At 35.3% G+C, this 12,067-nt stretch overlaps 1 pseudogene; it reads left to right on the plus strand.

The window, feature by feature from the left end:
- Positions 1–3,322: 3,322 nt before the first annotated feature.
- Positions 3,323–5,937, plus strand: LOC141249597 (uncharacterized; annotated as a pseudogene).
- The last annotated feature ends 6,130 nt before the right edge of the window (positions 5,938–12,067 follow it).

Raw genomic sequence — 12,067 nt, forward strand, 5'->3', positions numbered from 1 at the left:
GGGAAGGCGTGCTAGCCGAAGTTGCACGCCCAATATAGGCGCTTCTTCACGCCTACATTAGGCGTGCAACTTCGGCATGTGTCGACTTTGCACGCCCAGACAGGGCGTGCTTGGCGTTCAGGTTTTTGGTGCCCGTAATGCCCTAGTACGCCTATCTTAGGCGTGCACACTTTGCACTCCTCACTTAGGCGTGTAGAAAAGAGTGCATATAGACAAAAAAAGTACATATAGCCAGTCCCTATGTTAAACATACTCATGAGGATTAACGCGGTGAGTAAATAAAGATAAGGCTTAAGTAAAGAGATATACCTATAATAGAAGTAATTTCCTAACATTATTTGAGTGTTAGTCTTCCAACTATACATAGATAAACTTGTAGTTCTATAACAGAAATGGTGAATTGCTCTATTGATGAAAAAAAAAGGTTGTTAACAAGTCATGTAAAAAGGTTCGGGCATAAACAGTTGATTACTTCAAATACTAGCAGAAGAGAAATAGAAGTATATAATCTTCTAACATATGTACAATTTGCAGTTCTAGACATCATGTAATATGTACAATAAGTACATGTTGAATATAATACTCAGAAGATGGAAAGTAATAGAAGAGTGATTGATTTTAAATATAGAATTAGAAGTATAGATTAAATGGGAATTAAAATAGATCAAATAATATTTAGTAGATATATACTCTGTATAATAGATATTATAGAAAATAAAGTTACTAATGCTTAAGATAAGATTGATATCCCTCCTACTATAAAAGCGCTAGGGCGCTTGGTTACAGTAGCCTTATATTACTATTTTATTTTCTTCGTCCGTTTTTTATATTCCCGCTTTCTTTTTCCGGTGTCTCATCATCATATTATTATATTACTCTTCGTCCCATTTTTATCTAAATGAAAAGTGGGGAATAAAATAATAATATAAAACTACTGTTACAGAAAGTGGGTAGCTATTTTATTTCCACCGTCCCTTTTTTTCTTCCCGCTTTCTTTTTCCGGTGTCTCATTATCATATTACATTATTGGACGGAGGGAGTATTAGGAGAGGGGAATTTGTACTCGATAGAGTGAAAGTGTATTGAAATTTGAAAAAAAATTGTTGAAAAGTGGTTTCTATTAATGAAAAGCGGGAAGATAAAAATGGGACACTGGAAAAGTAAAGTGGGAAGATAAAAAAAGGGACGGAGGGATAACACAAAGGTAGGAAAGCGGAAAGATAAAAAAGGGACGGAGAGAGTCAAATAATAATATAAAAATTGCACACCGGAAAAGGAAAGTGGAAAGATAAAAAGGGGACGGAGAGAATAAAATAATAATATAGTAATCTTCATTCAATATTCAATTATTACTCTTTCTCTCTATCTCTTTCCTCTACAATTATTACTCTTCACTTTTCCCTTAAAACCCGTGTATGCGGTCAACAGGAAAAATAAAATAAGGATTGAGGGAGTACTTCAGTCAATTGTTCCAGCAAATAAGAATCAATTAAGATACATGCTTTAAGGTTATAATCTAAACTATTTATTACACAAACACAACTTACATTATAAACTACATAATGCTTATATTTCTCTCTACATTTACAGATAGTTGAGTAACTACGAATTCCTAGTTATTGAAATTAGGTTAATGCTGGGAAACAACAAGTTACAAAATGCTATGTGCTACCTTACACCATAAAAACCTTACTTAAAAAGTGGTCAACATATCAACCCTCGGAACTATTTAAAAAGCAATTAATTTATCAATCCTTGGAACCAAATAGTTCGTTCACGCCACTTTTAAGACCTTAAATGACATAAGAATCTGAAGGAAAAAATCCTAAAGTACTCTAATGCAGGGAAGAAGAAAAGCCAAAAAATTGAAAGAGTTTTCTATGAAGATAGTATACTCATTTATTCACAATCTTAAAGTGTTTCAGGTCATTTACTTTGTCACCTACCTATGAAGATTAGAGAAGCGTCTCTTTTTTAAAACTGATTGTGTCGTGAGCTTGATACAAGCTACCCTCTCAAAACTTTGGTAAAAAAATTTAACGTTTTTTTATATGCAACAAATCTTGTGTATAAGACCTATGTGATAGACCAAACATGAGGTAACTTCGTTTTTGTTTTGCGGGTCCCTACTCCTGTCCAAAATCTTTTCTCCATTTATGGAGTACAGAGTTATCCACAGAGAGACATAAAGGTTGAAGAAAATAAGAGCCTCAAGATGATGTTTTCATATTCTCAATACGATCCTTTGTTATAGATGTACTGTCCTAGAAATTGTGCTCAACCGAGAGAGCTTATAGCCCTATATAGGTTCTACCATCACGAGTTAGGGAGCTATGTATCCAAGTATATGTCCAAGTGTACACTAAAAACTTACTAAATTAGCGTTATTAATATCTTATAGTGACATGTATTCTACACCAAAGAAAATAACTAAATTGTATCTTAACATCCGACTAATAAAGTAAACAACACAAGCCCGCGTGCTTCGCACGCGGGTAACCCCTAGTAAAGTATAAGTAAAGGCAAAGTGGAAACAGTTGTATACAGTTTCATGCTAATATAAGGGATTTGAAGATTTACATGCCTGGAAAAAGTTAATGGCTTGGAAAGGATGATATTGAAATAGTAAAGAACCTTAAAATGATAGAATCTTAAATCTATATTCCCTGATTTTCAAAAATAAGTGTATTAAGACTAGCTGGAAATATTTAAAAAAGAAAGCCGATTGGTTGAATGTTTTGAAGAGATTTGAGAACCCCCTCTGATATTTTCCCTTCTCCAACTCCTCCTAAACCTCCCATTCGAATCGCAGCATAGCCATTAGCCACTTCGGCTATCTCCTCCATTTTTCTTTTGGATGGCTTGGTTGCAAATCAAGACTCCTTATCTGAATCCCTCCTTCTTCTCCGAGACTACCGCGCAGTCATTGCTCGACGCCGCCCGCAGCCACTGCTCCCCTAATCTCCCGCCCGTGTTTTCCGATTCTCCAACATGCAATACACCACTCCGCCGAGGTCTTACCTTTTATTTTCTAGTGCTTTAGAGCTGTTTCGACTTCCAATTTCCTTGAGACTGTTGTTTCCACTTGTTAAAGTAGTTACTGTTTATCAGCTGAAATATTTTTTGTTTTACATTCCAAGGATTACATTTCGAAATGTTTCTCTGATGTGGCGGTATATTATGATAATTTGTCTTCTTTGCTTATGTAATTGCGAGGAAGAACAGTTCTGGAATTTAAAATCTGAACTCTCTTCTATGCTTTACAGGTAAGCTAAGACCACGTAGTAATCACTTCTTCTCATGGAATTGTAAAAGATCAAGGATGACAATACGACCTGTACGTGTGTACAGTTTATGTGGGAGGAGAAAGGAAAATAATGAAAAAGAAGAAGGTCTATCATCGAAGGTGAAGTTCTATTGCTCTTCCGTTTGGTTGTACATTCTTGTTCGATATGGTGTATGATTGACCAATTGATTACCTTCTGAACTTTGATAATTTTATTTTCTGTTTGGGCTGTATATCACGTATTGCTAATTTGCTATGTTTGAAATTTCTGAATAGTTGTTTTGCTCATGGTTTCTCTTCAAGCAATTTAGTACATAGCTTGCATACACTCTTCTACATGCATTGGTTATTGAAGTATGGCTTCTCTTGTCACTTATAACTCGAAATAAATAATTAGTGTACAGATTTGGAGTTTGAACCTTTCCATAGAGCAGAATTGACAAGTGTGTTTTCTATGCCAGAATATGTCACTCTATATCAATTTAATAGGAAAATACTTGTTCTGCAAATAATGTGAAACATATGAACTTTGTACCATTTTCTTACGCGTTAAGTTCAGATAAGTTTATTATTTTGAAACACTAGCAATCATCCCAATGACTTAAACTTGGATCTTTTTCTCTTCCTATACTCGGGCTTAGCAGGGAATTTCATTGGTCTGTGATGCTGTGTTTGTTTGCTGCAGTACTTTTTTATGCATATAGGTGAAATATTTATGTGTATTGAAATGTCAAAATCAGGTCCTGTTGGAAAGTGGTAGGAAGCGAATGAAGGTTATCTCATCACAGGATGTTATGAAGATACTGAAGTCAATTTCAGACCCAAATGATGCTTTTGAATATTTCCAGTCAGTTGGAAAGATGTCTGATGTATTTCACACCACAGAAACTTGCAATTATATGCTTGAAGTCTTGAGGGCAGAAAGAAAGACCACCGACATGGCATTTGTGTTTGATCTGATGCAAAAAAAAATCATCTACAGGAATTTAACCACTTAGTTAACTATTTTCAAAGCATTTGATGTGAAGGGCGGTATACGTCAGGCTGTATTGGGACTCGAAAGAATGAGGAGTAATGGCCTTGTGTTGAACGCTTATTCCTACAATGACTTAATACATTTGCTTATTCAATGAGGAGAATGAGGAGGCTTTGGATGTATATAGAAGGATGATCTCTGAAGGGCATAAGCCCAGTCTCAAGACCTATTCAGCACTTATGGTTGCATTAGGGAAGACAAGGGATACCGAAACTGTAATGGATTTGTTAGAAGAGATGGAAAGTCTGGGGTTGAAGCCAAATATTTATACATTCACCATTTGTATCAGAGTTCTTGGTAGGGCTGGGAAGATCGATAAGGTTTATGAGATCTTAAAAAGAATGGATGCTGAGGGTTGTGAGCCTAACGTGGTTACATACACAGTTCTAATAGATGCATTATGTAGTTCTGGAAACCTCGCTGATGCTAAATCCTTGTTTATAAAGATGAAGTCCACAAGCCAAAAGCCTGATAGAGTAACATATATTACCTTGATGGCTAAATTCAGTGACCATGGGGACTTGGAAAATGTGAGGGAGCTTTGTACTAAAATGGAAGCTGACGGATATAATGCTGATGTTGTTACTTGTACAAAACTGATTGATGCTTTATGCAAATCTGGGAAAGTTGATGAAGCATTTGAGCAGCTAGAAACAATGCAGAAGCGAGATATTATGCCCGATCTTTGTACTTACAACTCCATTATAGGTGGGCTTCTCAGAGTGAATAGATTAACCGATGCATTAGCTCTGTTCGACAGTTTACCTTCTGTTGGGATTCAACCTACAGCTTACAGCTACACTCTGTTCATAGACTATTATGGAAAGTGTGGAGCATCGAGTAAAGCTCTTGATATGTTTGAGAGGATGAAAGCAAAAGGAATTGCTTCTCCATGGGCTTGTGAATTCCGGCCGTTTGGACGAAGCTGTGGATATGTATTCCGGCCTCTGATAGTTTACGTACGGGCCTCTGATAGATGGGCTTGCTAAATCCGGAAGATTGGAGGAAGCGAAGATGTTCTTCGATGAGATGTGTGATTATGGATGCGAACACAACGCTGCTATATATAACATCCTTATTAATGGATTTGGTAAATCAGGCGACGTCGAAAGCGCCGCTGATTTGTTTAAGGAGATGATTAGGGAGGGAATAAGGCCGGATATGAAATCGTACTCGATTTTAGTTCATTGTTTGTGTATGGCTGGGAAGGTTGATGATGCTTGGCGTTACTTTCAGGAGATTGAATCTAAAGGCCTTGATTATAATTCGTTTTGTTATAATCTTATGATTGATGGGTTTGGGAGGTTTCAGAGAGTGGATGAAGCGCTTTTTCTTTTGAGGAGTTGAAGACGAGAGGGTTTACTCCTGATTTGTATACATATAACACTATGATATTTCATTTGGCGAACGTTGGGATGATTGAAGAAGCGAGTAATTGTTTGAAGAGATAGAGTTAAAGGGTCTTAAGCCTAATGTGTTTACGTACAATGCTTTGATTCGTGCTTATGGGGTTTCTGGGAATCCGAAGCAAGCGTATGCTGTGTATCAGAGAATGGTTATGGGTGGATGCATACCTAATGATGTAACGTTTCAGAATCTTCCTAATCAGTCTTAGATTCTTCCGGAAGAAAGGTTGCTTCTTCATCCGTTTCTGTTATACATACATATGTGGATTTGAACCTCAGAGACTCAGAGTGCAGTTATACTCACAAAAGCTCTCACTGCTGCTGTCTTCCAATGACAAGCTTCTGGCACTAAGATAAGATTTGTAACTACTGGTTTTTTTAATCCTTGCGTAATCTAGAACTGGACAATCTTTTGCTACCTCATCAATCATATTCAGTATATATGTATCGTCATCATTGCCTGTTTTTAGTGTGCAGATTTATGAACATTGAGCTGAATTTGTGAGATATTATGATCAGATGGCTTCCTTGAAATAAAAATTCAATGTTTGTAAGCAATTTCTTTTTGAACAAATGTTTTTAAGCAGTTTTATTTTGCTGCAATGCAGTGTTATTATTCATTTGTGGGCATAGAATATTTTGGGAATTTATAATATCTTCTTGTAATGGGTTCATCCCATATTTATCAAAATCGCAGGATAGACTCAGAGTATATGTATAATGCATCGATTCAACCCGGGTAGAAAAATCATTAGTTATCAGATTCGGCCAGACTCGTTAAAACTCGTAGACTCGTATTAGACTCGTACGAGTCTATTAAATTGTTCAATTTTATTAATTTCAACCTATTTTTTGTATTTTTTGAAGGAGGCTCATATTTGGATCTAAAAGCCTACCTCTTATCTCAACAAGCCTTGTGAATTCAAAAAAATTAACTAAAACACTAAACAAAACTAAATGAATTACTATACTTACTTATTTGGTAAATAAACATTGAAGACGTTTCTGGTGCGGACTGATTTTCGGTGCGAACTGTGCGGACTGTGCACTTTTCAGCATATTTTTCGTGTACTTCAAGTACATTATCAAGTGTACTACTGGTGCACTCTTTCAGTGCACTACTGGTGCACTACTGGTGCACTTCCTGGTGTACTAAGGTGCACTCCCCAGTAGTGCACTGGTGCACTACTGGGTGTACTTTGGTGCACTCCTCAGTGTACTAAGGTACACCCCCAATTGTGCTCTGGTGCACTCCTTGGTAGTGCACTACCAGGTGCACTCTACGGTAGTACACTGGTGCACTTTGTAGTAGTGCACCGGTGCACTATCCAGTAATATACTGGTGCACTATAACAGTCCGCACCGAAAAAAAGTCCGCACCCGATCAACCCTCAATAAACAACTAAGGAGCAAAGACTGCGACAAACGCAACCTTTCTCGCAAAGTCCTGATATCTGAATCAGGTATGTTACAAATGTTACAAAGATACAGGAAATAATCTAAATCTATTGTTTCCATCTCTTTTGAAGTTAAAACATCAACTGCTTTGTTGTTCTCTCTGTGGCAATGGTATATTTTGACTTCCTTGAACTGTTGGATTGTAAAATTGACTTCCTCTATAACGGTTTGAATGCTCCAGGGTACCTGCCAAATGTTTCGAATTGCATTGATTACGGTTAAGTTATCACCTTCTAGGATAATCTTTTTGTTATTCAGAGATTTTGCGATTTTTAAAGCTTCAAGAGCTGCTAATGCTTCACCTTGTATTGCCGAAGATATATTTATTCTTTTATGGATTATGTTAATTATTTTCCCTCTATGATTTCGAGTAACGATACCTATGTATGAGTCACCATTGGCATAATACACTGAGAAGTGCACCAAAGTACACCCAGTAGTGCACTGGTGCACTACTGGGAATGTACTTTGGTGCACTCCTCAGTGTACTAAGGTACACCCCCAATTGTGCTCTGGTGCACTCCTTGGTAGTGCACTACCAGGTGCACTCTACGGTAGTACACTGGTGCACTTTGTAGTAGTGCACTGGTGCACTATCCAGTAATATACTGGTGCACTATAACAGTCCGCACCGAAAAAAAGTCCGCACCCGATCAACCCTCAATAAACATTCATTTTTATTAACAAAATTAGCCTAGGGAGGTTTTACAAATTTCATAGAAATATTAAATTAATTTCTTTAAATATTTATTATATATTTTTTAATTTAAGTTTATATAATATATATATTATATATATTAATTTTTATTATTTTAGTAAACTCTTACAAGTTAACGAGTTATGGTCCTTCAGGTAGTTTTCACTGAAAAAGTCTTTACTTTGCCTTTGAAAATCGTTCATTTCTTATGCTTTGCTACTAGGTTTATGGAAGATTCGTTTGCATGGGCCATCTAGAAAAAGTTTGAACCTTTCAACTCTAGCACATGACATGTTGAAAAATCTCAAACATACTCGTGTCCAAGCTTACGATCAAAAGGCCATCACGTTCAAAGAAAAAGAGAAAGTGAATTTAATAAAATTAAATTTAGATAAGAAAAAATATAATTAGATTCTTTTGAATAAAGAGTATAAAACTAGATATTTTAAATATAAGACCGTTTTGAAATTTGGGATATTTCAAATTACATAACAATATGATTCCGATGAGAGTGGACGTCAGAAATAAAATGCTTTAGGTGTCGGATTTACTAAAACAAGTCGTTCGGATTAAAACCTGAAAATAGATTATGCGTATAATGTAGTAGAGTTATTGTACATACAAAAGCAAAAGTGCTCGTAAGAGGTATGCATGTGCATGTCGTTGTGTATAAAATATGCACGTTGTTGTTTGTACATGTCAAATCCACATTTTCGTGCATCTGAAAACAATTATGTGTTTAAATTGTGTACATCATTGAGTACAAAACATACAAAAAATTAATTATGCATGTGAATCTGCCTTTTGGTACATGTAAAAACAAAAGTGTATAGTAGTGATATATATGTGCATGTTTAAATTGTTCACATCATTGGATAGAAACATACACGTTACTGTGTTGAAATATGCATGTTACTTGACATGTATGTTTGCACTTATGAACGAATTCGACGAGCATTGTCCAAGTTCATTGATGAAGAAACAACTTTAATCATAATACAAATCTACATAGGTAATCGACTTCGTTTATGTTTCAAAGTCCCTTATTGTCATAAGCTAAGCATGCATAATGCATATGTTCGTTGGCCTAGTGTTGAAGCTAAGAACGAGGAAGATGTTGGGCTTTGGATACTAGTCTGCCTATCTTCTCTTTCAACAATTCAACTAATATTTTATATGATTAGGATTTCGGAGAATTACGGTTTATGTTTATGTATTAAATAGTCTGTTATTCTATATAAACACCCACAAAATCGATTTGAGAATTTTGACTTGGAAGTATTCCTAGCTAGATGTCATCGTCCGGATCGTTGGACGCCAATACGGCAGTCATGATTTATAAAAAGGTGGTGACAGTGGGCTAGTACAACGTGCGGCTGAACCGGTCGAGGAGAGCGTAGAAGTGAGATGCAAGTACGTGGTCTTTGCTTTCATCTAATAATTATAGTTAGGTATTTGCAGCCAAAACTTATCCATTAATCAAAATACTCTAACACACAATGATATAAGCCAATTGATATTGGTTCCAGTTATAAGTGCGCCAAAAGCCAATACTGTATTTAAGGGGATATGAATAGTTCCATTATTCCTACGAACATACTTATCATTGATGTTGAAGCTGACCGGATATCATAAAATATGGTTAAAGAGTTACTGAGTCTTCGTAGTATCTTATAAGGGTTTACTAAGTCTTCGTAAGAGTGATACTGAGGCTAATAAAGTGGCAATCTTTGTCGATCACATGATTATTTGACTAAGTCAAATTGCGGTTGTTTGATTCAATCGTGGGCTTTATACTCAGTAAGTAAAATTTTATTTTCTACAAACTCTTTTTTTCTTGACTCTTGTTAGTTGAGAATAAAATCTATACTGTAACTAGGGTTGTCAAAACCCGACCCGATCCAAAAGTTCCGAAAAGCTCGTCCGAATCCGAACCCTCCGAAACCTGAAAAAAAGTAATTTTAAAATCTAATAATACTTATCCGAATAAGACCCGTCCGAAACCGATTAAACCCGGAATAGTCCGAAAATATTAACATGTAATCAACCCAAAAATCCGATATAACCCGGCCCGATGTAATCCGAAAATCCGATATAACCATGTTTGATGCAATCCGAAAACCCGAAATAACCCGATCTAAAATAACCCGAACTTGTCCATAATTAAACCGAATAGTGTCCAACTAGAACTAAATCATTAACTCTTATTTTTTTTGTTCAATTTAATCGAGAAACCTAACTTTGTATTATTAAGTTAAAAAACCAAACCCCACCGAATTGACCCGATCAAAAAATGATCCGAATTGACACGACCCAAAACCGATCCGAATCGTCCAATGAACATCTTTTAATTTGTCTGAAACCCAAATTAGTCCGGCCGAAAATTATCCGATAAACTCGTTCTTGTCTGAATTTTTATACCTGACCCAACCCGATCCGATATAGTTCGATTTAAATAATTACAATATCTTGACCCGAACCCGAATTGATCCGATTCCGATTTGTCCAACCATAATCCGATCCAACCCGTCCGATTGACACCCCTAATTGTAACAAGTATTTTAAGCTCTCTATTTGTCTATCGGTTCTATTATTCTCTTCCTTCTCCGCTTATAAAATTTCACTGACTCATCTCTGCCTATTTGTCAAAATTTTATTGGACACGTAATGATACAATTTTCATAGTTATTCTCTTTAAAAATCATATTGTTGAAGCTGAAATTATTTACTTAACATTTTTGGACGCATAGTATGTATTTTCACAGATGATACTTACACTGTCAAATACTAGATTCATGTTCATATTTCAAAAAAGGAAATTTCTCTTTGATTGTTTGCTTCCCATGGCAATCATCAAAAGGATTTGTTTCTTCCAAACTAATTTTCACTCACAATCAACTCTACTTTGCATTTCCTAGAGTTACAAGTAGAAATTATTTGAAGATCTTAATTTTATTTTAAGTATATTACATGTTTGAACATTAATACATGGAATTGTTTTTTCACAATATTCTTATCATTATGTTATTATATTAATAATTATGTTTTTGTAAAAGATATGGATAATTATAAAAGTAGAACCCCAATTTTATAGTATCTATACCTACTTAATTAATAATAAATTAGTACAATTTTAAATAATAATAATCGAGAAAGAGTAAAAATCACTCGTTTTAATAATATTTTATAATAGTTGACTTATTCAACACCCTACCCCCATTGTGTATTGATATTATTTTTCAAGTAAGAGCATGTATTGATTTGGGATTAACAAGTCTATCATGAACATTCAAATCAAGCCACTAAATTCACAATTGAGTCGATTCAAATTAATGCACATTACACAAGAATAAGCGCCCGTCTTAGGTTAGGATCATGTTAAACATACGATTCTTGTTCTGTTTCAATTGTTCTTACTCGAATCATTCTATCTTTTGTTTTATTATAAACTAGAAATGTTACAGAAAAGACCACGTATCTGTTAAAAAAATAGTGAAAAAGACAAATAAAACGTACTTAAATTATTATGATAGTAATTACTAATAGCTTCGATTTGTTCGTACGTTGGAATGACCTTCACAATAATCAATATACTTCATAATATTCTACAATTGTCACTGAAATATACACTAAAGCTACATAATTGGTACAGAAAATTACTAGCACCAACATAACTAATACCTCAGCAAATTACTAACAACCGAAGAATATGTTACAACTACTCCACCTATCAACACCAAAAACCTCCAACCGAGTCAAAGAATTTCATTGCATACTGATGGGCGACTAATGGTCGTTGTGCCTATCAAAGATACCCAACTAAACAATCCATTAGTAAAGAGGTAAGCAGGGGTCGAATCCCAAGAGAGCCAGAACGATAGTTTATTTTCTATGGTGCTACCAAGTAGTAACAATTGGGGTTTTTGTACGTGATCTTAAGAACTAAGCAATTAAGCAAATATAAAAGCTATATTGGTTGGGTTGTAAACAATTATGGATATGAAGCTCACTCCTTCTAGCATCAACGCATTATTCAATTGAAATGTTGATCATCGAATTCTATTAATTTATATCCTGAATTAGTTAATCCGGTTGTCCTACTCTTTGTTCGTAAATAGCAACTAGTCCAAATAGTCCTAGAAACCCTTATTGTAAGCGATAACCAAGGAAATCTCAAGATTCAA

Source organism: Phyllobates terribilis, unplaced genomic scaffold (genome assembly GCF_046119375.1).
Source record: "Phyllobates terribilis strain yellow unplaced genomic scaffold, ASM4611937v1 Scaffold_4804__1_contigs__length_56999, whole genome shotgun sequence".
Classification (NCBI taxonomy): Eukaryota; Metazoa; Chordata; class Amphibia; order Anura; family Dendrobatidae; genus Phyllobates; species Phyllobates terribilis.